The 27,439-nt window shown below is 36.2% G+C and overlaps 1 pseudogene; it reads right to left on the bottom strand.

Moving 5' to 3' along the window:
* Positions 1-1,137: 1,137 nt before the first annotated feature.
* On the bottom strand, positions 1,138-25,843 carry LOC110193558 (transmembrane protease serine 2 pseudogene; annotated as a pseudogene).
* Positions 25,844-27,439: the final 1,596 nt, after the last annotated feature.

The following is a 27,439-nucleotide window of genomic DNA, read 5'->3' as shown; positions in this document are numbered from 1 at the left end:
TATGACTGTTCTGTGTCCCTCCAATAATCATCATTTTTACTTTTTATCATTTTTGCCAATATAAAGCAGCACCATTCATTTGGAAAACTCTAGAAGACAATGATGTAACACATTCTACTAACATAAATCAGTCAAATCCAGAGTATTTCAGATATTCAGTTCTCAGATTTCATCAACATAGTATCTCCAAATAGCTAAATATTGAGTGTAATAGTTTAAGGCTTCAAAAATCAAATCGTATTAACACAGAGGTATACATAGAAAACTACATGAAAACATAATTAAATTAACATCCCTGATTTTCCCCTAAGTGCCTTCAGTTTCTACATGATCAATGTGCACAAAGAGAACCAATATAGATAGTAAACCTAACACCCATCTCCACTTTACACGGGGAAGAATCTGTGAAATTTCCAAATAGATGAGTGAGGGTGGGGTGGAGTTGTGGGAGGAGTAGAGAGGTAACGCCAGAGGAGTTGAATAGCAGAGAAAGGAAAGCCATTCTTACTCAAGTGGCTACTACATAAAACTGAGGTACATCAGGGATCAAAAGGAAATTAAGTTAATTATTCACTTATAGCCAATGCACAATGCTACTAAAAAAGAAAATTGACAAATACTTCTGAGAAAGCTATCAGGCTTCATGTGAATGTACTGCTGGGGTACTCTCACATTATTCTCACCTAGGAAGACTTACCTGTCCTCCCCTGAATCATGTTCCACTTCAAGTCAATTAGCACTGAGTGATTCTAATCAATATCTTTAGTTAAATACACACTGTTGTGCTACACAATACCTACATTATTAGAAAACATTACTGTGCAACAATCAGTGATTTTCTCAATTATGAACATAAACCATATGCTAATGAATCATTCCAATTTGATTCACAAGTCTCCACACTCCAAGAAATATTTAGCATTCAGTTCAGACAAATCAGTAACACTTAAAGTTCAGGTACATTGTGTTTACAGTGAGAACCAGGGGGAAAAAAGTTACTATAGCCTGCACAGAACTGTAAAGAGGAAAAACAAGGACAACTGAATTTGCTATTTAATAAAAATTAAAGTATATGTGAATTATTCTAATGATATATAATGTACAGAAAATCTACCCCTTGATTAATCACCTGTTTACCTACATTTGTTGGTAAATCCTGTCTTTAAATTGGTCTGTAAGTTGGTAAAAATGAGTCAGGTTCTTGTAAACTCCAGGTCTTTTTGCCTTGGCACATCCAGATCCCCAGCTTGTATCACCAACCAACTACCATGGTGAATTTTTCTCAGGGACTAAAGGACCCCCACTCTCTCCCTCATAGGAATCAATTTTCTCTCTGAGAACACCAGCACAAATCATGCCAAGATTGTTATTGTAGACATATTGGCTATTACATATCCAAGGTTCTATTATGGACACGATAACTTCATTCAACTTGTCTGAAGTCTTTATCTTTTTCATGGGTTGCACCCCATCCTGATATCTAGCATGATTGGGTGGGTTCAAACATCATTGCCTCAGTTAGCAAACATGCTGGTCTTACTTTTCTTTCATTAAATATGAATGGTGTTTGGAATCCATAAGAGCAACATCATTTTTTTTTGTATTAGAATCATAACTTGGATGAGAAATTATTTTTGCACTTTATATTCACTTTCCATAGAACATCACAGACTGCTTCAAAATTCCTGCAAATGTTGTCCAATACTGGGGATTGGAAAGCTCTTTCCTACATTAAGGAGTGATAATAGAGCAACCACAAATATGGACACCTTGAACATGAAGGCTGACTTGCTATGGCCGTTCCTCTAGGCAGCATTTGTCCCACCTACTATCTATTCAATCTATTCACCTTCATTGCTGTGCCACATTCTGCGAATCACAAAGATACCACTGTTTTTGAGAAACAGACATTACTACTGTAGAGTTTTTCATATAAATCTACATTTCCAGCACTCAGGTTCAACTTCATATAGCTTGTGATACTACTATCATCTGTTATTCTTTGACTAGAGTGAAAACTATCAATGTTATACCTGATGTCTTCGCATGGTATCTTTCCATAGTAATCATTCCAATCATCTTGGCACACAGGATATCAGGATTGTTGTGAATTGAGTAAAACTGAAGGATAAATTTTGATCCATAGAGGTGAACACAGTGCTTCTCATCTTCACCATTGGATAATATGATATTCCATCATACCAATTAGTTAGACTGCTACAAATTCCTGAGGCTTCACATTCTATTCCAGAATTTGGGCAGCTGTTTTTCACAAACTTACAAAGAAAGATAGCTGCAATCACAGCACCAATTTGTATTACCCCAATGCTAATGGCAATACATATGATTTTCTTAGCCCTTGAAGTAAACACTATCCTAGATGAAGATCTTTGCTATAAATGGACTTCTGCTGGTGTCGAAGTGTAAGTAAGAACTCTTGGGATGTATTATGGCACTACTGAAGGACAGTAAGGATCTGGGTAAGGTACATAAGCATTACTATTCACAAGATGTCCTGGAGGATAGTTTTCCAGTTGATAACCATGGTTTTCATAGCGCCCTGAATTTAAAGGCATTTTGGTTTTAACAGCAACATTATCAGACTATCTAAAGTCTTTGGAGAATTCTTAATGACCAAACATCCATGGCGTATTTGCCTACCAAGATTTTCCACAAAGAAAGAACCAGCTCATCCGGAAAATCTAGTTCTCTTCTTCAGTGCTAATGCAGACATAACTAACAAGCTTTAAATTCTTAAGAAGAGCAAGGGGCTTTTATGTGTCCTCTACCCTGCAAATATTCACAGAATCATCTCCAGAGAGTAGAGAGTCTTTTACTTTCCTTTGTATCCCCAACACAATACAATGATTGGCACATAGTTGGCACCAGAGAAATGACATGACTTGTCCAAGATCATACAATGAGTGGCCAAGCCAGGACCTGAATATAAGATTCCACATGTTTCCTCATACAAGTGCATCTTTCTTATTTTTCTTCTTCATTGATTTCCCATAAGAGCTATTCAAGAAAAATAATATTCAGGAAAATGATCTGGGAATTTTAGTGGACTGCAAATCTCACTATGAGTCAGAAATGTGATGTGGCAGCCAAAAGCTAATGTAATCTTGTGCTACATTAAAAGGGATCCAGCTTCCAGGAACAAGTCTCCATGTATTGTGCCCTAGGAAAACAGCAGTAGGAATCTTGTATTTCTGCTTGGAGCACCAAAGTTTAAAAAGGACATAGCTAAGATGGAAAGAGTCAGTGGAAGGTGAGGGGCCACAAGTCCATGTCATATGGAGACTAATTGAAGGAAATTGACATTTTTATCCTGAAGAAGAGAAGACACAGGAGGGGCATGATAGCTGTCTTCAAGTATTTGAAAAGCTGTCATGGACAAGAGGAATTTAGACTTGCTTTGTTTGACCCCAGAAGACAGAACCAGAAGCAACAGAGTGGAAATTGCAGAGGCAAATTTAAGTTTGATGTCAGGAAAGATTTCATAAGCATTAGAGCTATCCAAAAGTAGAATAAGCTGACTAGAGAAATGATGAGCTCCCTCTCTCAGATTGACCCTCTTCATTTACAGTATCAGTGACTACTTGTCAAGTATGTTACAAAGGCAACTCATTTCATATTTATATCAGACTGTGTCCGTTAAGGTGCCGTACCTCTCAAAGTCAGTGATTTTGATTCTATGATACACAAAGCAAAATGTAAGTAACAGAAGATTCCAGTGCTTTGAGTCTTCTGGTTATTTTTTTCATCCCATTTTTTTTTCATTTAATCTAAATTTTGTGGTAATTGCATCAATTCTCACTTTGTGTCATTTTTCTCCATGTCCTTGTATTGTGCTAAATTTTATAATGCTTCCCTTCTCCATCCATTTTGGGTTTTTGTTAACATAAAATGCTTTTACAGTAATTAATACAATTATAATTTCATTAATTCCCTTCACTCTCTTAGAGTTGATAATGAGAAAAACTGCAATAAAAGAGGAAGAACATGGGGCAGCTAGGTGGCACATTGGATAGAGCACCAGCCCTGGAGTCAAGAGGACCTGAGCTCAAATCTAATCTTAGACACTTGACATTTACTTGCTGTGTGGTGCTGGACAAGTCATTTAGCCCCAATTGCCTTGCAAAAAAAAAAAAGAAAGAATAAGAGGAAGAATACTAGAATTAGATTTTGAAAACCTAGTTTTCAAGTCCCAGTTTTTACATTTATCATATTAGCTTTGGGAATTTTGGTAGTCCTCACTTTGCCTCAATTTTCTCAACTGAAAAAATAATGGAAATAATATATTTTACTACCTCATAAAAGGTGAAATTTATATTGTTTATATAGTGTTTTAAGGTTTGCAAATTGCAATGGTTCATCTCATTTAGTCCTCCAACTCATCCCATAGAATAATGCTATACTTAGCATTATACATATTTAATATATAATAATAATGTGTGTGTATTTATACACACATGCAATTATCCCTATTAAACAGGTGAGGGAAATAGAGAACAATAAAGTTAATTGATTTGCCCAGGATCACATGGCTACTAAGTAGAGAGAATGGGATTCCAGCCCAGGTTTTCCTAACTCCAAATCCAACATTCTTCCTAGTACAGGATTTTATCAAATATGTGAAGTATCTTAATAAAAAGCACTATAAACACCTAAATTAGATTGGTATAGAGTAAATATCTTTGGGTTCAATCAATTCCTGAAGATATTCTGTTGTCAAAAAAAATATGTTGTGATCTGTGGCCATGAAAGGATTCTGTACACCAATGAAATCATATTAAGATATTGTTATGAAAGACTAAGTAATTTGTGTTGTTTGTGTCATAATAATGTTAAACTCAGCCAAAAAAACATTGTCAATCAAGCATTTTATTTAAGGACAAATTTATGAACTTTAAGCCTTTAGGTTATTTAATCCATTTTTCTTAAAATGTGTTATTGTTACTAGGATTTTGATGAGTTTTTACAATTACATCAAAGCCAGCAGATGTATTTAGAAAAGAGAAAGCTGAATTTACGTGAATTTGATGTACTAACGTACTTTTAAATTTCACTGGCTTCTCTTTTATTTTCCATTTTTGTCAGCATTTTCCCAGAACTATATAAAGATATATATCTGGGCACAGATGTTTCAACTGTGCAGAAGTCCTAATATTTAAATAAACAGATGGTATACAGCAGTTGGAATAGATGTGATCATTTACAATATATATAACTAGCTTATCTGTAAACTACCATTACTCAGCAGCATACATACTCCATTCTAGAGAAAAAATATACAGTTTTAAAAATTAGTAGTTTCCTCATAAATACAGGAGACCTTTCACATTTAGAGAATACATCATACGGCTCAACACCAGTATAAAAATCCATGAATATCACTCTGTACTGATAGTAAAGGAGAGGGAAGAGGTGCGTGTGGGGGGGAGTTGTAGTGGTGGTGGTGGTGGTAGCAGAGGTAAGAAGGGCACCAAATAATCTAATGGGTTGAAATGACTATTCCTCTCTCTTCTTTTTTTTTTTCATTTCCCTCTTCCACTCAGGTTCTCCCAGAGTGAGGTAGAGAGAATACCATGGTAACATAGCACTTGAAGGGGACCTTATGGATTACATAATCCCATTCCTCCTTCCTCTTTCCATTTTACAGATGAAGAAACTGAAGTTTAGAAAAGTTAAGAGATTTATTGAAGGTCACACAGGTAGAAGCAGTAGAGCCAGAGTTGAAGTATTTAACTATGGGGACCATAATTTGGATGGAGGAAAGAGAGGCCAGACTAGGGAAAGGAGAAAGCTGAAGAGATTCCAGGTTAAAAAGTGAGGATGAAAAAAAGTTTTAGGGGTCAGGGTGGTAGGGAAAGATAGCAAGGATAGAATTTTTAATTAGAGGAGACCTTAAAAATCACAATGGCACTGAAACTCTGGAGAAAGCAAAAAGGTCAGCATAATTAAGAAAGAAGGATTTGAATCAGATGATAAATAGAGAACTTAAAGAAGAGAGAAGAGCAGTAAATGTCAGTGAAGAGTAAGAAAACCAATATCTCCTTCTTTCTCTTTTCCAGAGAAGGTTTGGTGGTGGTGGTGGTGGTGGTGGTGAGTGTTCTTTTTTTTCAGTCACAGTCAGTGACTCTTCCTGACCCCATTTGGGGTTTTCTTGGCAAAGATACTGGAGTGATTTGCCATTTCCTTCTCCAGCTCACTTTACAGATGAGGAAACAGGCAAATATCCTTAAGTGACTTGCCCTGGGTCACACAGATGTCTGATATCACCTTTGAACTCACATCTTCCTGAATTGCAGTCTTGTGTTCTGTCACTGCATCTTTTAGCTCCCCATGCAGATAAAGTTAGGGAGAGAGAAAGGAACAAACTCAGGCAGGATGATAAGAGATAAAGTATCTTCTGGACAGAGCTAAGATTCTGTGGCTAGCAAAAGATAGAAAGATTATAAGAGGAAGACATATAGAATAAAGGTGAGCTTATTAGTAGTTGAATTAGGTTCTAGAGAGCACAATATAATAGGAGGACAAAGGAGGATGAAGACTGAAGTTAAAGATTACCTGGAAATAAACACTTATAAGCAGAAATAAAGTAAAAAGTGTTTTCATCTTGAAAAATGGTGACTCAATAACAGGGATTAGGAAAGCAGATGGTGTGAATTTGCTTTCCATGGAAAAGGAAAATTGTGAATTGATGAAGCCCCTCTGAGTCCTGTGACCCAATCCAGTCAGCATATTTTGGTAAATACTATGGGTCAGGCACTGGGCACAATGCCCTGAGGGTACAAAGACAAAAGTTCCCTGCCTCAGGGAGCTGATAATTTACTGGGAGTAGAGGAGACATAAAACATGTATAACATTATTCTGATGAGGAGAAAGCATCAACAGGTAGAAGGATAAGGAATGGCATCCAATAGAAGGTGGCTTAAAGAAAGCTTGGTATTCTAAAGGACAGGGATAAAGAGGTCATATGTTCCATGCATGAGAGACCATTTCTGCAAAGGTACTCAGGTAATTAATGAAATGCCACCTTGAATGCATTGTAATTATTTCTTTAATGTAGTGAAGTTTTTCTAAACCTAGTCATAACATTCCAATAGAATACTTGTGAAAATGGATAAACCATTATTTTACTTACAGTTATGTGGGCTGGACTCCCTATCAGAAATGTACTATCTATGTGACCCAGAACAAGTCATATCCTCTCTGAGTGTCAGTCTTCTCAAATACACAATATGCATGATGCTTATATTATCTGACATAGATGTTTCTTCTCTAGAAAGCACTATATAAATTTGAGATTTTGTTGCCATTTAGGGACTAGATATACAACTCTGTTCATTGCTTAAGAATATGAGGGAGGCTTGGAATCCAAGATCTCTGATGTGTCAGGATAGACATGGGGCATTGATTTTATGGCATATTCTTACACCAAAGTACACAGAAGTTCTGAGTTTTTATCTTCTCTCTGGCAATTGGTTTTAGGTAAATGCTCTATTTCAGCCTCTGTGTAATGCAGCTCTGTGCCTTGTGGCTCCCATTTGTGCCAAGCAAATCAATGGGCCTTCGTGGTCTTATGGGGACTGGCGCCAGAACAATGGAAAAGATATTAATGATAGTAAGCAGGACTCATTTATGAAGTCCTCCAATGTAAGAAAATGTATAAGGAACTTTTGTTTTCCTTCAATGTGGGTGGCCTTTACTCTCCTGGTCATGTGAGAAGAGAGGACAGACCTCTCCATGGGTAATCCCATTTTGAAAGAAAAGTTTATTAACTTTAATATCTTTCTAATTGTAGAATTGGAAGAGAATATTTTTAAAGCATGGAGGGCTGCAGGAGGCTGAAAGGAGGCATAATATAGTTGTGAAGACACTGGACTTGGAATCAGGAAGAACTGGGTTCAAATTCCTCTTTAGAAACTTCTTTTGTGAAACTGGACAAGTCATTGATTTTGTTAATTATTTCTCAATTGTATTTAAATTACATTTAATTTGTCTGCACTGGGGAGTGTTACAGCTACAAAGTAACCTTCAGATTGTGTGTTTGACACCTCTGAATGGGATGAAATGACAGCCACGAATTGGCTGACATGAAATTATAGAATTTTTGATGCCCAAAGTTGAAAGGCACCTTAGAGGCCAACCACTCCAACACCTACCTCTAGAATGAATTCCCACTGTCTCTGGCAGGATATCGTATAGTCTCTAGCTAAACAACTCCAGTGACAAACCATCACATGGCAGGTTATTTCATTTTTGAACAGCTATATTTTTAAGGAAATATTTCTTTATATTCAGCTGAAAGTGGCCCAATAAGAACTAATACTGATTAGTCTCTAGTTCTTCCCTCTAGGGTCAAGAAGAATAAGTTTAATCCATTTTCCACACAACATCTCTTCAAATACTTAAAAATGAAGATCATATCCCTCTTGAATCTATCTTTCTATGAATTAAACTCTCTAGTTTCTTATGTTTTTGTTGTTTAATAATGTCTCCATGGACCATAACCTGCCATGGGGTTTTTTAGGCAGACATACTGGGGGTAGTTTACTATGTTTCCCAGTGGTCTTGGGTAAACAGAAGTTCAGTGACTTGCCCAGGGTCACAAAGCTAGTAAATGTCTGAGACCAGTTTTAAATTCAGGTCTATCCTGACTCCAAGCCCAGCTCTCTATTCACTGAGCCAGCCAGCTACTCTCTAGTTTCTTATACAATTCCTTAAATGATATGTTTTTTAATCAGCTTCTGATTCTGTCTTTTTCTTTGCCTATATCTTTGAGAAACGCTGGTAAATGTTTAACTATCGGTTCTCCAAACAATGTATTTTCAAGTTTAAGCTGAATTATTAACATTTTCTTCATCATTTTCTCAAGTTTAGACAACTGGGAAAAAGAAAAACAAAGATCTGACATACAAAATTTGCTGACTTCTTTGGAGCACACACTCCCAATGAAAATTTTACAATCTGCTATCAAGCTGACTCCAGGAATCCAGTTTTCATCTGAAAATGCAGAACTGAATACAATAGCCAAGAAGTTGACTAGCCAGGTGAGGGGGTGAGAGGTAGGGAAGAAGTTACCATCTCTATCTAGGCATTTTATTTTGAATAATTATATCCTGATACATAAGGGCTTAATCATGTTTTAAAGAGACTATGAGCACCATAAGCTTAAAAATGCCAGAATAGGTTGTTTGGCAAGTTAATCTTTTTTCAATAGTATTTTATTTTTCCCCAAATTACATGTCAAGACAATTTTTAGAATTTATTTTAAAAGATTTTTACTTCCAAGTTTTTCTCCCTTCCTTCCTCCCCTTTGATCTCCCAAAAATGGTAGACAATTTGACATAGGTTATACAAATGCTATCCTGTAAAATGTATTTCCATATTAGTCACAGTTTTGAAAGAAGAAATATATCAAAAGGGGGAAAATATTAAAAAGAATAAAATAAATGAAAAGATTATGCTTTGAGCAGCATTCAGAGACAATCAGTTCTTCATCTGGATGTGGATAGCATTTTCCTTCCTGAATCCTTTGTATTTGTCTTGGATCATTGTGTGGCTGAGAAGAGCTGAGTCATTCATGGTTGATCATCGCACAATGTTGCTGATACTGTGGACAATGTTTTCCTGGTTCTGCTCATTTCACTTTCCATCAGTTCATAAAAGTGTTTCCAGGTTTTTCTGAAACCTGTCTGCTAATCAGTATTCCATTACATTCATATACCAGTTTGTTCAGCCATTCTCCAATTGTTGGGCATCCCCTCAATTTCAAATATTTTGCCATCATGAAAAGGGCTGCTTTTAAAATTTTGCATTTATATGTCTTTTTTCCCCCTTTCTTATCTCTTTGGGATTCAGACATGGTAGTGATATTGCTGGATCAAAGGAAATGCACAGTTATAAAGCCCTTTGGGCATAGTTCCAAATTGCTTTCCAGAATGGTTGGATGAGTTCACAACTCCACCATAGTGCATTAGTTACTCCATTTTTCCCACATCCAACATTTGTCATGTTTCTTTTTTTGTTGTATTAGCCAATCTGATAGGTGTGAGTTGGTACCTCAGAGCTGTTTGAATTTGTATTTCTCTGATAAATAGTTATTTAGAATACTTCTTCATATGCCTATAGATAGTTTTGATTTCTTCATCTGAAAACTGCATGCCCATATCTTTTGACCATTTATCAATTGGGGAATGGTTTGTATTCTTATAAATTTGATTCAATTCTCTATATGTTTGAGAAATGAGAAGGACTCTGGTTTATGATCCACCCTGCTACCCACTTCCATTTTATGGGAGAGTTCATCCCCTTCACATTCACAATTATGATTACTATCTGTGTATTTCCCTCCATACCATTTTTCCTCCTCTTTGTCCTCTCTCTCCATTCACTCTTTGCCTCTTTGACAGTGTTTTTCCTCTGTCTACCAACTCCTCTGGCCTTCTCTTCTGTCAGTCCCTGACCACAGTTTACTTAATTTGTCCCCCTCCTACTTTCCTGTTGGGTAAGATAGATTTTTGTATTCAACCAATACTGCATAATATGCTCTTTTTGAGCCAACACTCAAAGTTCAAGTGATGCCCATTGCCTACCCTCCCATCTTTCTGTCCTCTGTAGTAAGGTTTTTGCACCAATTCATGTGAAATAATTTACCCCATTGTAGCTCTCCCTTCCTTCTGCACCCAGTGTGCTCCTCTTTCTCATCCCTTAATTATTTTTACACCATTCCCTCAAATTCACCTTATAAACTGATGATTTGGCAGCTTATATACATACACTGTGTTTATGTATATTCCATTTAGCTGCACTATTAGTGGTACAATTTTTAAGAATTACCAGTATCATCTTCCCATGTAGGGATGTAAACAGTTCATCTCCATTCAATCCTTGTGTTTTCTTTTCCCTTTTTACTTTTTTAGGCTTTTCTTGAGTCTTGTTATTGAATATCAATTTTTTTTTGTTCAATTCTGATCTCCTTATGAAAGCTTGAAAGCGTATTTCATTGAATGACCATTTTTATCTTGAAATATTATGCTTAATTTTGTTATGTAGGTGATTCTTGGTTGTAGTCTTAGCTCCTTTGCTTTCCAGAATATCATGTTCTATAACCTCTGATCTTTTTATGCTGCAGCTGTTAAGTCCTGCTTAACCCTGATTATGGCTGCCCAACATTCGAATTGTTTCTTTCTAGCCACTTGCAATGTTTTTTTTTTCTTTACCTAATAGTTCTGAAATTTGGCTATAACATTCCCTGGAGTTTTTATTTTGGGATCTCTTTCCTGAGGTGAAACTTGAATTCTTTCAATGCCTATTTTGCCCTCTGGCTCTAGGATATCAGGACAGGTTTCCCTAATAATTTCTTGAAGGATGCTGTCCAGGCCCTCCATTTGATTATGGCTTTCAGGTAGTCTCATGGTTCCGATGTTATCTCTCCTCAATCTATTTTCCAGGTCAGTTGTTTTTCCAATAAGGTATTTTCCATTTTCTTCTATTTTTTCATTCTTTTGAATTTGTTTGCTTGAATTTTTTATGTCTCATAGAGCCATTGGCTTGCACTTGCTCAATTCTAACTCTAAAGGGGTTATTTTTCTCAGTTATCTTTTCTACTTCCTTTTCCATTTGGCCAATTCTGTTTTTTAAGCAGTTGTTTTCTTTTTCCAAGCTGTTGACTCTTTTTTTCATAATTGTCTTGCATCATTCTCATTTCTTTTCCCAATTTTTCTTCTACCTTTCTTATATGAGTCTTAATCTCCCTTTTGAGCTATTCCATGAGTTCTTTCTGAGCTTGAGACTACTTCCTATTTTTCTTTGGGGCTTTGCCCATAGGTGTTTTGACATTGTTGTCCTCTTTTGAGTTCGTGTCTTGATCTTTCCTATTAACATAACTTTCTATGGTCAGATTCTTTTTTATTATTGCTTTTTACTCTTTTTTTTTGGCCTTTTTCCTTTCTTTTAAATTTGAGCTCTGCTCCAAGGATGGTAGAGGCACTGTCTCTGGCTTCTTGTGCCAGTGTCTACAAGCCCTGGCTGTTTACCTGGTGTTGCACTGATGTTGCCCTGAGGCCCATGGGGAAACTTTGTATCTGGTGCTGTGCTGAGTGGGTACGTTGAGGGGTGGCTGATGTGGCTGGCAGCTGTAGCGGTCTGACAGCTTACCTCATGCTGAACCAGGATTCTAGTGCTGCTGTCTGGCATATGCTGGGACAGGTGTGTTTTAGCGTTTCTCAAGGTCTACACTGAAGCACATGGAGGTCTGATCACTGGAGGCTGCCTGTTTGCCAGTGGCTATGCTGAAGCTTGTGGTGGTCTGGCTGCTGGAGTCTGCCCATTCCCTTGGCTATGCTGATGCATGTGGAGGTTCTTGGTATTCAAATTTGTCTGCTCCACTACACTGGGGCTCAGGATCTCTTACTCTTCTGCTGAGGTGTGACTTCCTACTGGCTTGTTACAATGCTTCTTGTCCTGGATTTTGCTCCCCATTTACCAGAGTGAGACAATTCTTTCCTGCCAAGTTTCCAAGTTTCTTGGGCTAAAAGATTGCTTCACCCTGTCTTTTTTCTGATTCTATTTTTCCAGAATTCATCTGGGGGCACTATTTTATGGTTGTTTGGAGGTGAATATGAGTGAGTTAGTGATTTACTGCTTACTCCACCATCTTGGCTTCCAGAGGTCCCCTTGGCAAGGGACTCTTAGGGAAGTTTCTGAACAATATTTTCTTTTACTTTTATAAATCCTTGAATCCATAATAAAGTGGTTTTGTTGCAGTCAAGAAAACTTATATGAGATATTCTTGGAAGGTTTTCATGGGCAATAGGAAGGATATCTTTTTTCCATCCCTAATCAGGTAGAAAGCTCAAATTCTTGAATGCTAGTAAAATAATTTGACACATTACTCATAATTCCACTTGAGAAGTTTGGATTCAAATTATTGACATTACCACATGAGTCCAACTCTCAAAGTCTGCCTGTCTACAAGTTAATACAACCAAATCCCTGAAGGAATTCTTAATATGTCTTATTTAGGTTCAAATTGGTCTGATTTTATGATCAATTTTCTACTTTCTTCTATTTTTTTCTGTGATGAATATAAATAAATTAGGAACTATTTTAATTTGGTAACACTGATAACAAATTATGTTCTCAAAGTGAAAAAAATAATAGTAATCCAAGAAAGAATTATATTCCAAATGTTACTGTCGGATACACATATGCTATCTTTAAAATGTTAATTAAGGTCAAGTTCTTTGTCCTGTGTAACTATGAGAAAGCTAAATAAAAAGACATAAATAATTTTGTTTAATTGAACTGAGAAATAGCAATTAAGTGAATTCTAGGACAAATGAGGATAAGAGGTTAAAATCCTGAAGATAAATAAAACTCTGGAATAGTTCATTATCATTTCTGTCTTATCAAAAATTATAATAGCAAGAAGTGTTATAATTAGCTGAAAAGATCAGCTCACAAATTAACATATTTTTAAGAACACAACTTTTTTCAAAATCACATCAAAATAGAAACATCAATGACAAAGATATTTTGGCATATTATAAAAACTCAGTTACTCCCTTATACCAATTTTCTTCCTATTATCTCTTGGCTTTATTTATGAACCTTTTATTTAGGTTACTTAATGTTTACTTTTCTCATTTGTATGGGACTCAAATTCTTCAGATTCTAATAATCTAATTCCATATACTAGGATTAGTCTTCTAATTTAGTTAGTGAAGACTTCCAAAAAAACCAGAGTATTTTACTAGGTGTTACTAGGCGTATCTATATGGACAGTCTACATAGATGATGAGGTCCTGCTTGTATTTTTAGAGCTAGCTCAGCATTTGGGAGGCTCTGCAAGAAAGTGTTAGAGAGAAGTATTTGGGTGTATAACAAACTGAAGGTCTACATAGCTATCCTGCTTTCTGTTTTATGCCTATAAATCCTGGAAAGTCTATTCAAGTGCCATACCAGAAAACTGTGATGCTTCCTTTTAAATTGCCTCAGGAAAATCCTGAAGATTACCTGGACAGAAAAGGTACTGAACAATGAGGTTCTCTCTAGAGCTGAACTGCCAAGCAGTCAAACTTCCTATCAGATAGTACAACTCTGATGAGCTGGCTACATAGTTCAGATGCTAATGTAGCATCTTCTGAACTCACAATGGACTAATCAGTCACAGCCAAACAAACCATACCCTTACTCCAAGTTGTGATGTTATTGGTCTTCTTTGAAAAAAAAATGAATGGCTAACAAGGTGTACAAAAGACCAAAACAAAAGTCTGAGTCTCCTGAGAGCTCAATTGGTGGAAATCAGTTTAAAATGATGGAAACTAATAATTCTCTATTTTAAAAGATTTATATTAAATATTGTCTTAATAATATTTCCTGACCTGCTATATCACAACTTTACAATATAGTTGTGAGGTTATCAAAGATGTTAAGTTTATCTCTGACAGTTCTAAATTGGATTTTCTGCAACTTTTTCACAAGAAATGTATTAAGAAGGGAGAAATTGTGTTGCTTCTCAATCTGAATGCCTTTATTTGGCTATGTATTAAGTAACTGATAAGCTTTACCAATTATCCCCTGCTGTCCTACATTCACAGTACAATGGGTCAGCTATAACAAGGGACAGATCAAATAGTAGCCATATAAAGGCTGACTGAAATGAATTCCTTTTTTTCTATAATGAAATAATTTGTCTTCTCTAATTAAACTTTTTAGTATTGCACTATAGGATGACAACACTTTTTTTAAGGAATTATTTTCTTCATGACTGGGTGATGTCCATTTCACAGTGGAAGAGTAATCTCACAGCATCATAGAGCTAAGGCTGGGAGATATAGCAAAGACCAGTTGGTTTAGGGATTCTTAACTTTCTTATGTCAGTGAACTTTTTGGAGTCCAGTGAAGCCTATCAACCCCATCTCAGAATAATATTTTTCAATGCATAAAATAAAATGCATAGAATTACAAAGGAAATCAAATACATTAAAATATATTTATTATTATATGTGTATCCACATACATATATGTGTGTATCTATATATGCATGTGTGTGTTTATTTATATATTAAAATGTGTATATTTAATTTGCCCTATATATATATGCATATATACTATATATGTTCATGAACCCCTGATTTAATCTAGCCTACTTATTTTATAGAGAAGGAAGCTTCGTTGTATGCACCATTCTGAAAGCAGCATTTTCTTAATTAAGATTCAACACTGGGATGAAATGAGGCACTTGTGAGTCAATGAATAGCTAACAAAGGAGGAAATTTACTTTGCTTGAAGATAGCAAGGATATCCAACAAGTAGATAGATAGATAGATAGATAGATAGATAGATAGATAGATAGATAGACAGACAGACAGACAGACAGACAGACAGACAGACATAGAAATAACTCTGTAGATATTTATCTGGCTCTGGACCCAGCCTCCCTCATCTCCATCTGGAAATTTGTCTGGTCAGTTAGTTATAAGGGTATAGTGATTTGCATGGTCTCAAGCACCCACCAAGTCTGAGTGGTCCCTAGCCCACATGGCTTGAGGTTTTTTATTAGCCATAGAATAGAAAGCTACATCAGAGAAACTGGGGTCAATCAAGTTTCAATGGAGAAAGTAGTTTCACCAGGAAAGCTGGGGTAAAAGGCAGTTGTGGAGGGGGGCTTCTGTTTTGGGAAAAAGGGAGCTTAGTCATGAAACTGCTGTCCTATCATGAGCTTCAAAGAGTAGGAAAGAGATCTGCTTTCTTCATCAGGAGAAAGGAAGTAGTGAATCTCACAACTAATCTTGTTACACACCAGACAGAACATTGCTGAAAAATTCTAGACAATAGAGGAGAGGTAAAGTAGGAATAATTTTGAAACCAAAGTTGAAGCAGTCCAGGATAGTTCCCCACCCAAAACAAGCACTAAGAAGACTTTCCTGAAAGAGAAATAAAAATTACTAGAGGCTTGATTTGGTTAATAATGTTGTAAAGAAATAAATGCACCTAATACATAATGATAATGATCAAGCTTTGCTCCTAAGAAAAGATATCAGAATGCATTGCCCTCAGCTCCCCTCTTCTTTGCAAAGGGACACAGGCCTGGGAGTGGAACACAGCATATCTTGTTGGACTTGAATGATGTTTTAGCGATTTTTACTTAACTTTTTTTTTCTTTCATTGTTTTATCTTTAGTTCTCTGTAAGGGGGGAGTATGTATTAGAAATATAAAGATGCTAAAAAGAAATGAGATACCAATAATATTTTAAGGGGAAAAGAACCTCATGTGTGTGTGTGTGTGTGTGTGTGTGTGTGTATTAATGAAGCATCAGCAAATGAGTTAGAAGACTTTTATATGTTTTGGTATGGTGATGCATGAAATCTTATTGTTACTGTTTTTGTTATTATCATTCAAAAGTTCTCCTGAGAGTTTTGCATCTATTGAAATCCTATAGTCATATTATAATCCTAGTTGTTGGATGTTAGTTTATTATTTTTTCCTATAACAATATACTATAGTGCTTCAGAGCTACTAATTTTTGTCTGTGTTATTCATAACTATCTAGTGATGCCTCATGGTGCCTTAACATAAGATCACTCACCAAACAAAAATTCACTGGGTGAGTAATTAAAAAGTTGCTTTTCCCTAGCAGGTATTGTTCGGAGGTTCCAGTTTCACAAATGGAATCCAAAACATGATGGAAGCATTGCTGCTTATAGCCCAGAGTTGTGCCATTTTTTTTCAACATTCTCATTTTGTCCATTTCTTAGAGTAGATGACAGTACTATGGGATCACATGGTAGAGTTCACAATGAAACCACCTAATGGTGCCACCTAGTGACTGAATCAAATCTGACGTTAGTAATAACCCATGACCACCAAAGCTTGTGAAATTATAAATTGATGCAGCCATTTAAAGTATTCTTACATAAAAGCTATTCTATAGTGTTCAAACAGGTAGAATATAATAACACTGATATCTGGAGTAATATGTTCAGTTCTGGCTGCTACAATTTAAGAAAGCCATTAACAAACAGGATGTCTGACCTTGACAGAAAGAGACAGTTGACACACCAAATTTATGAAATACTTAGAAGGACATTCTTCAATAGAGTATTTCAGGACTCTTTCCATGGCCCTGGGTTTGAAGATGCCGATCACATTTTTGTGAGACCTCTCAATGATTCAACTAATACACCAGCTGATATAAGAAGGATTCAAAAAGAATAAACTAGATTGGAATGCTGAGGAGAAGCTAACAAGATGAGATTTAATAGAATAGAGACAAGTGTTTAGACATATACTTTGTTTTAAAATATAAACTTTGCAAAAACAATAGAAATGACAGACATAGGCAAAAAAGAGACTATATCAGGATCATAACTAGAGATAGAATATACTTTTTTGCCTTATCCTGACTATACTTCAACTGGAATATTGTGTCTAATTTATGGTATCTCTTTTTAGAAAGACATTGTCAAACTGGAAAATATATAGAAGTGGGTGTCATGAAAACATTAATGGATATGAGGAACACGATGAGATTATACACTAAAATGATTGGGCAAAGAAAGTGGGTGTGTTTAGCCTGGGAAAGAAAATACTTAGTTGGAACATATACAAAAATATCTTCAAGAATTTGAAGACTGGAAGGATTTGGAAGACTGATTATGATTCTGTATGATATTAAAGGAAAGAATAGCATTAATAGGTGAAAATTGCAGGGAGGTAGTATTTAATTCATCATAATGGAAATTTCCAGATTATTAGAAGTGTCCAAAATGGAATAGGTTTCTTTTTTGAAGGGGGTAGTGAAGCTTCTGATACCACAGATGTTCAAGTAGTAGCTGTATGAACACCTGCTAGTGATGTTATAAATAAGATTCATGCTTAGCGCTGTGCCTGGCATATAGTAGGCATTTAATACGTGGTAATTGACTAATCTATGCAGGGTTTTAGACTAAATAACCTCTGAGATCTTATCTACTTCTGGTTCTAATTATTAAAATTTTTCATATACAAAGAAGAAAATTCATAACACTCTATATCCCCATCATATTTGTATCTGCTTAATAGTCCAAACTTCATATGAACCTAGACAAAAAAGGAAACTATGACCCATTTCTGTCATGTAAAATCTAAGATTCCTTCCAATTTTAAACTGATGATATTAGGATTGCAGGTAAAGGATGAAAGGAAAGAGATGGGAAGAAAAGAAGTTAATCTCAATGACTGAGAGACCATAAGTAAATTGGTGATAAAATTATCCAAAAGGATCTTACAAAGTATCTAGATAGGTGGCCAACTATAAGCATTCTAGAAATGAGCATGCTGATTGGAGCCATTAGATCTCCACACTTCTTCACTGCAGTTAATTCTGTCTTCACTGCTGCTCTGACAGTGTTCATCTCTTTTATTCATTTCTTATCACCTTTCTATTCTTTTCCCCATAAATAAATGTTTCACATTTCTTCCAGTCACCTAAAGCTCCAGCAGTTCTTTTGATATATGCCCATTTCATGAAATTCTTTCGATGTTTAGATCACATGTAAATCTCCTTACTGCCTTCATGGACTTCACAGAAAGATAGAAAAGACTCCAGTAGCTATCTCTAAGTCTCTTCATTTTCCATGGTTCAGTCCATTGGACTGAAGGAAGAAAAAGAGTAGGGACAGTAAGGAATAGTTAGAGAGTACTGCAGATATTAGTGTTGAATTAATATTAGAGTTGTGGCAGTGAGAATAGGAAGGAAAAGTCAGATGTGAGAGAAAATACCGGCCTTGGTAACTGATTGGATGTCAGGAATGGGTAAGACAGGAAAGTAAAAAAAAAATAATGCCATGGTTTCAGGCAAAATAAATATTGATATATTCTATTGCTCTGTCTAAAACTACATTTTTGGTTATTTTTATTGTAAGAGTTAATATCTGTAATTAGTTATGAATCAGACTTTTATAATTGAGGCCATCATATCTGTGTCACCTAAGGTCCAGTGTGCAAATAGGGCATTATGTGATGCCATTTTGATCAACTTGAAAAGTCCAAGTTTAATGACAAGAGTGTGACATTCAGAAGCTTTCCTCCAGAATCATCTGGTGATAATAAAGTGAGGAAATCAACAATTCTTCTACAAGCACAGCAATTGCTCAACTGACAGTACCTCATTTCCATGCTCACTAACAATGACAACAATAATAATACTGATGATGATGATGATAGCATTTGTGTTCTACTTTCATGTTTTATATCTTTTATAATTTTTTTATTTGATCGTCACAGAAGTCTAGGAAGGCAGGTGTTATTATCCCATTTTACAGGTGAAGAAGCTCAGGCAGATAAACATTGTATGACTTGCTCATGATCACACAGCTAGTAAGTGTCTAAGAAAGGCTTTGAACTCAGGTCTTCCTTACTCTAAGTCCAACAATGTATTATGATGTCACTGATACCCGTATGGATGTTATCACACAAAACTTTGCTCTTTAAAGGTTTAATGAGAGGAAAGGGAAATCCTAGTGAATAGGCATCAGCATCAGATATTGTCATTTCCAAATAAAAAAGATGAGTAGGGCGCCTCAGAACAGTTATGATGTCATGTAATAAAAGTTCCTTAGAAAGTTTTGGAGTACGTGCCAACATTCTATAACTGGTTCCAGCCAGATAACTACATGGTGAGAAGAATCTTCTGCTTTCCTAGCCAGAACTGGGATGCATTCAAAAGACACTAACCTGTGAAATACTGTAACTTTTGATTCCTTCCTGATTGCCTGAATTCTGGTGAGAGATGAGACAGTAGTGTAAAGGAAAAGGCTTCAAGTCCTCCCCATCTGAGGCCAATACGTGGCCTATAAATTCAGACCACTTCTTTTCCTACATATTTGGTCTTATGTTTCTTAGTAAAGCAGCTATGAAAAGGGCTTTCTCCAAGTGGAGCTCAGTCTGAATTTTGCAGCCAGTCAGGCATTTATCCCTGAAAAGTGAAGAATGACCTTCAAGTGACCAGACTGCACTGGAATGGGAGTTTGTGTTAGTAGCATTAGAGAAAAATAACCCTGCCTCTCAGAGGGAGATGGTTCCAGGCTTGATCAGGAAAAGTAAAGTGAGGGCAATCACTATAATGCACCTAGGGAAAAAGAAGAGAAAGCTAAAGAGGATTATGTGGCAGGCTTGTAGTACAATAATCGTTCTGTGTATATGTGTATGTGAGTGTGTTTTTCATTCTTTATCAGTTTATGTGCCTTGTTCCTTTTGAGTTCCTATAAATCCACGCTGCAGGGCATTTAGAATAATCTTGGCTCATAGGAATTTTTACAACTACAAGGTACTGGTATGCTAAATTTTTACTGTTCTTTGGATTTGGAGTCAGAAAACCTGAGTTTAAACGGCAGGTGTGTTAATATTTATATGATCCTGGGTATGTTACTTAATACCTCTGGCCTTTATTTTTTCATGGTGCAGAAATATGTGGCAAATGGAAATTTTGTTACTTACTGTGTTCATGGCCTGGGATGCAGTGGATAACTTTGACATATTCAATATCTGATTAAGCTCGAACTCTAAGCACTCCACAGTACCTGCTCCAGCTGCCTTCATGGCCATTGAAACAAATTGTTCTCATCCTCTCATTCTTCCTGGGGAAGTCTTCACATGCTTGGGCTAGATAGTCTCCTAACTCAGCAACAGGTTTGAGGCCTGTGGATTACCCTCAACTTGATTTACCCATCTACTTAGACAGTTTTATTGGGTTATGTCCACTGTGCATGCTACAGATTCTTGGAACTACAGGTGAGAGTTGGATGAAGGTGGACACTAAAGGTGAATGAGCAACCCCAAAAAGAGCTTACTAAGGTAAGCCCTCACACCACAGGTGCTAATCCTCCCTGAGCACCAGAGACACTCCTGTTATTTGTTATCCAGTTACCTGGTCACAGATCCTGTGTAGACTGAAGAGAGTTTGTGTACCTAGGGGTAGCATTCCAAGGTGAGGAACAGTCATGGGCCTTATACAGAGGAAAAATCACATTGAGAAGCTAGCAGCCATTATGTGACTCTGGATCTGGGAATACACTGGGATCTCAGTCCCAGTCTTTTGCCCAATTTGAAGGCTTTATAAAAATAACTAGAGCAAGAATCCCAGATTAAACAGGAACATGAAGTTCTGTTACTCTGAATCAAGAGATGTTTCTAGCTGACTAACATGGGATGAGTAGAGCAGTAGTCTTTTTAACCTCAAACTAAAGGCAAGCCCACAGGCATGTTGATCAGACCCAAATCTCACCAATGTTGAGAATACTGAAAGCTTATGGTTTCCCAGTATGAGGTGTACCTGAGGTCCTGGAATAACACAGCATTTTTTCTTCTTAATTTTCAGATTCCTGAAGGTCTTTTTCACTTCTCAGAGTATTAGTACCTGATTGGCTGCTGAACTCCACTCTTGGAACCCCCTTTCCAAGCTGCTGTACTGAAGATAAAAGAACAAATATAAAGTTAGAAATCAGGAATTTGTTTGAAAGAATGAGAAAATAAACAAAAAAAAATTCCTACTGTGAAAAAAAGATATTATGGCTGCAGGAATCTTGGAGACATAAACCAGAAGTAAAGAATGACCTCTCCATGCTGGCCCCCATTTTCCACTGGTGAGGTTTATTTCATATGTCTCCTTTTGGTGCATGGTCTGGGGCCAATCAAGCTCCATTTCCTTCCTGACTGTGCTTCTGACTGTCTGGTATGATCCACATATGTACTTTTCTTCCTCATGCCTTTTTTTTTAGCATCATTTTATGTGTTGTCTTCCCCATTAGGGTATAAGCTCCTTGAGGACATGGACTGTCAATCTTTGTGCTTGTATATATACCCCAAATATTTGCCACAGTGCTTGACACATAGTAAATAATTTTAAAATGTTTTTGCCTGCCTGCTCACCCTGATTTTCATTAAATGAACAAAGACAAACCACATATGCAAGAGATAGGAATGCTATCAGAAGCTGAAAAACATGGATGATATGTAGTAATAGGTTATTGAACACAGAAAGATAAGGGACTTTGGATACTATTTGGAGTAGGCATTTATTTTTTAGATGAAGTTTAGGGGTCCAAATATATGGAGTACCAGAATATATGAGCAGCAGAAAACAGAATTTACATGCAGCCTGCATCTTCTAACTCTAAGTTAAAGGATGCCTACATACAAATCATTTTTCTTTATTATTGAATTTCCATATATTGGGGTGGAAATGTATAGGTGTCCAATGGTAGAACAGATTAGAAAATAAAACTCAAAAATTAGCTTCACTTAAGAAAGTTTTTTTTAAAGTTACAGAATTAAAATAATAGTCTGAAACAAAATATATGATATTTTAGAGACCTTAAAAATGTTGAGATAATGTCTTTAGAAAAAGCAAGAGTAGAAAGATGATGCTGCTAAAGACAAATAGTTATCTCCAATGAATCTATATAAATTCTATTGGCTCCCTACCACATGTAAAAAAAATATATTATCTTTGACATCTAAAATGTCACAATTTGGCCCCTTCCTACCTTTCCAACACTAGGCCCTTCCTTACACATTAGGCCCTCCACTGAACTCCAGCCTGAACATATTGGCCTGCATCTTATTTCTCACACATAGCACCATATTTCTTATTCCACACCTTTAACTTTGCTATCCCCAGTGTCTGGACTCTCCTCCATCATTGCTTCTACTTCTTGAAACCCCTGGTTTCCTTCAAAACACAGTTCATATGTTCAATTAAATAATCAACTCAGGAAAAAGGTGAGGAAGGGATAGTATGGTGATGATCCAAGGAAAAACTCATGTCTCTGAAAAGATGGCACAGTTGGAAGAAAAGGACTGCATTTTAGAGATACTTATAGGACCACCAGGAGAATGCTTACCTTGAGTGAGTTTCTTTGTAAAACAGTCTTTTGAGTAAACCTAAATTTGGCATTCAAACTATGTGGCCAGGCCATCAAAGTTGTGATCTCCGCAATAAAGTTTGAATGTTTGACAGTTCAACTAGAGAGGACCTCAGTGTCCAGTATCTTATTATACATATTTGTATATCCTTAAATAATAATTCTGTCTGGGGTTAACAGATTTTTATTAGAATTTTTAAAGGGAAATTGAAATTTCTTCTAGCAAAATGAATAAAAATTTATCAAAGAGAGAAGTGAAATGTAATCACCGGTATAAGTATATATAGTTTGAATCCTTCCCTCTCATACAATTAGAATCAATTTGACCATATGTTACTTTAAAAAGTATATCTAATGGGAAAAGATTCCATTCAATTCTATTCAATAAGTATTTTTAAGCACATATTCTGTGCTAAGCATTCTACAAGGTAGTAGGGACAGGGACACAGATGATTTCAGAATCTGATTGGAGATACAAAGACCAAAATAGAACAAACAAATTAAAAGAAATGAAGCAGAGAACAACAACAACAACAAAAAAACCTCTCTCTTTCCTTCAAGGAGCCACCATTAACTTACATTTGAATGACAGAGACTTTTTGCTATCCCATAGACTTCAACATCCTATTTTGAGCACAGTACATGACACATAGGAAGTGCTTAACAAATATTTATTAATTGATTAAACGTTCACAAAAATCAATCACATCCTTATGCAGAGAAAAGTGTTGTAAGTAAATTTAGTCAAGCAGAACCTTTGTGTACTATGTTTGTAGATTAATACAATTAAATGAGAAGTAAATAATGAAAATGTGATTAAAAGGCATAGGCATACATGAAAATTAAAAGGATTTATTGGAATTTTCCTTAAAGAAGAAATTACTAAAAGTCAAAAACTGATTATGCCATAAATAATTGTCTTACTCTTACCAAAAATTGAAGAATGCTTGTGAAAAAGAAAATAGAATTTTTTAAAAAAGAATCTGATAATTAGCAAACTCAACTTTGAAAACAGAACTAACTCAATTTGTAATTTGATGTGAGAAAAAGAAGAAAAGTAAAACGATAATTTCAGAAAATTACACGAAATCACTGTATGTTTATATGTTCACATATTTTAACACTGAGATTGTTTGATTCTCTGATTCTACTATTTTTTAATTGGCATCCACAAAAATATAAATATTCAATGACAAAACACCAAATAGACGATCAAAATAGTTCAGTTTCAAAAGGAGAGAACAGAGAAACCATTAGTGAGATGCCTCATAACAAAATCATGAGTATCAGATGGATTAAATGCAAATATTTCTAAAATTTTGTATTTCTTCAATAGTTATTCATTTTTAAAACTAAGATATTAAACACTGTGTAAGCCACTGATCTACCTGTCAAGGAATCAAAAGATCAAAATACCTGCCCTCAAAGTAATTGCAGTCTAACAGCAGTTATCAAAAATGTGCACAAAAAGTTAAGATAAGAGATGCAATCTAAGTTATCTTATTAGGCAAGAATTACAGTGTTTGCCTTCAAACTAGATGAATGGAGTGCTTTCAAATAGCATGGAGAATTTGGGATGATGAGTGGAGTTAGAACAAGGGTTCCTAACATGGAAGCTATAGATACCAAGTCATTTATAAATTTCATGGAGTTTGAAATTTGGGTAGAAAAACATTTTATCTTAATTTTCACTAACTTCTAAATGAAATTTAGCCATTTCTCCAATATTTAAAAACATTATTCTGTTAAAGTCCATAGTCTTCAATAGACTGCCAAAGGAGTCCATGATCCATAAAAAAAGTTAAGAACCCTGATTTAGAGGGAAAGATGATGAGTTCATCATATACATATTTGTATATATTTATGTGTATATATACATGTGTGTGTGTGGACAGCTCAACTCTGCAGAAATGCTGTTTGTCCTTTCTTTTCAAAGAGACCAATGATATCACGATGTTAGGGTCAGGATACAGTGTGTTTGGCTGTGGCTGATCAGTGTAATACAATTTCTGAAGGCACTACCACAGGTGGTCCATTAGAATATTTAGAGTGGAAGTGCCTCTGGATTTGTGCAGCTCATGTTTCCTTTGTGCTTTTGCAGTTCGGCTTTGCTCATGGAGTGCAATGCTATTTCAATGTGGGTATGCCATGCTGGAAAATCCTGTGCTGGCATTTCCCATGTCTCACAGTCAAGGCTAAAGTTCTTCAGAGATACCCAAGAGTGCCCTTATACCATTTCTTCTGACCACCATGAGAGTGCTTATCTTGAGTTAGTTCTCTGTAAAACAGTCTTTTGAGTAAGCCTGCATTTGGCATTCGAAAGTCATGATCTCTGCAATAAATTTTGAGTGCTTGACAGTTCAGCTTTGGAGAGACTTCAGTGTCCAGTATCTTATCTTGCCATGCAACAATTCAAGTAGAAGCACTTCAGTTTTCTGGCATGTCACTGATAGACTGCCCAGGTTTCATAAGCATACATTAGTATAGTTAGCATGATGGCTCTGTAGCCCTTCAGTCTAGTATGTAGCCTGATAACTTCTCTCCCACACTTTCTTTCAAAACCTCCCAAACACTGAGCTAACTCTCGCAATACATGCATCAACTTCATCATCAATGTGGATAGCCCTAGAGAGTGTACTGCCAAGGTAGGTGAACTTATCCACAGCATTCAAAATTTCTCCATTTACCATGATAAATACATACTGGGATGGGGTGCTGGGTAGTAGAGAATCTGTTTTCTTGGTGTTGATTGTCAGGCCAAAATTAGTACAGGTAGCACAGAATCAATCTATACTCTCTTGTGTCTAGGCCTCAGAGGCTACAATGAGTCACAATCATTTGCAAACAAAAAATCATTCACTAACCCTCTACTCCCTCCACTTTGGTCTTGGCTTGTAGCCTTTTCAAATTCATAGTTTACCATCATCGCAGAAGCTGATCTTCATTCTGTTTTCACTTGGATTGAAGGCATCTCACAACATCAGGGAAACCATCATGCTGAAGAATATGGGAACAAGCACACAATCCTGCTTCAATCTGTTGCTGACTGGGAAAGCATGAGATCGTTTTCCTGCATCCAGAACCCATGAGAACATGCCATTATGAAACTAGCATACAGTACTGATAAACTTACCTGGGCAATCAAATTTCATTCACCATGATCTTCCATATGCTCTCATGGCTGACAGTTTTAAAGGCCTTGGTTAGACTGACAAACATTGTTTAAAGACATCTCTTCTGCTCCTGGCATTTCTCCTAAAATTGTTGGGCAGCAAACACTATGTTGACCATTTGAAGGCCCTTTCTGAAACTACACTAAGTCTCGGGCAGGTGACAATCTTTCAGATCAGTTGATTAATGAAGACTCCGGCAAAGATATTGGCAGCAATGACTAGGAGAGAATTCCCTCTATGATCATCACGGGACAGCTTGTTTCCTTTTCTTTTGTAGAGATGTACAATGGAGACATCTTTAAGCTCCTAGAGAATGACTTCTTCTTGCTATATAATCCAAAAATTTTCAGTCAGCTTTTGTATGAGCAATGGACCCTCTGCACTGTAGATTTGTACTGGGTTGGAATCAGGATCTGACACTGGGCCACACAAGAGAAACTTGATGGCATTCAGTACCTCTTTTCAACTGGAGGTTCAGCTAGAGAGGAATTGATTACAACCTGAGACATACAATCCTCAGCATTGATTGATGACAGTCTGTTAAAAACACTATGGAAGTGTTCAGGATCATGTCATTGTCACTAATCAGTATGATTCCATCAGTGATGAGTAGTTGAGATGCACCAGAAGTCTTTGGCCCATAAATACTCTTCAGGGCAGTATAGAAACACTTGGGATTACTGCTGTCAGCTCTCTAGGAATGGTAACTAGTAGATGGAATAATTCTAACCCAGGTACTTAAGGAGTTAATTGATTGGTACAAGAGTTGGAGAAACATATGTGAATATTGAGTAGTTTTGCATCTTTATCATTTTTTCTCATTTTATATTGATTATGACTCTAACTTGAACAAGTCAATGATATCACTACACAAAGAGCTGAATCTGTAATCATTCTCACATTAGTAAGCAAACATTCCTGGAGATAAAAATAGTCAATTTAATGGATTTGGGGTGGTAATTTTGTTTACTTCAGACCACATCTGGAGACATCCGAATTTCTTCTTAAAGAAAATGTTCCTGTTATATAGGTAGGAAGCTTCTGTGGAAATTGTAACCCTTTGAATTCTTTTATTTCTTAATCCTGAGTCATATTTACTTATTTGCTTATTTATTTATCTATTGCAGAAGTGGAAGGGGAGGGAAGGAAGAGAAGGGAATATATATACTTATAGAATGCCTACTTTGTATCAGGCACTGTAACTAAATGTTTTGTAAATATCATCTCCTCTGATTTGCTTTGATATGCATTTGCCTATTAATCCATTCATCTGTATATTTGCTTTTTTTGGTTGTTTTGGGGAGTTGGAGGGACTGGTCTACCTATGTTGTCCAGCCTAAAGCTTT

The sequence above is a fragment of the Phascolarctos cinereus genome, unplaced genomic scaffold, assembly GCF_003287225.1.
Source record: "Phascolarctos cinereus isolate Bilbo 61053 unplaced genomic scaffold, phaCin_HiC Scaffold_4;HRSCAF=312, whole genome shotgun sequence".
Classification (NCBI taxonomy): Eukaryota; Metazoa; Chordata; class Mammalia; order Diprotodontia; family Phascolarctidae; genus Phascolarctos; species Phascolarctos cinereus.
The sequence above is the reverse complement of the archived record's forward strand: the minus strand, read 5'-3'. Positions and strand labels throughout refer to the sequence as shown.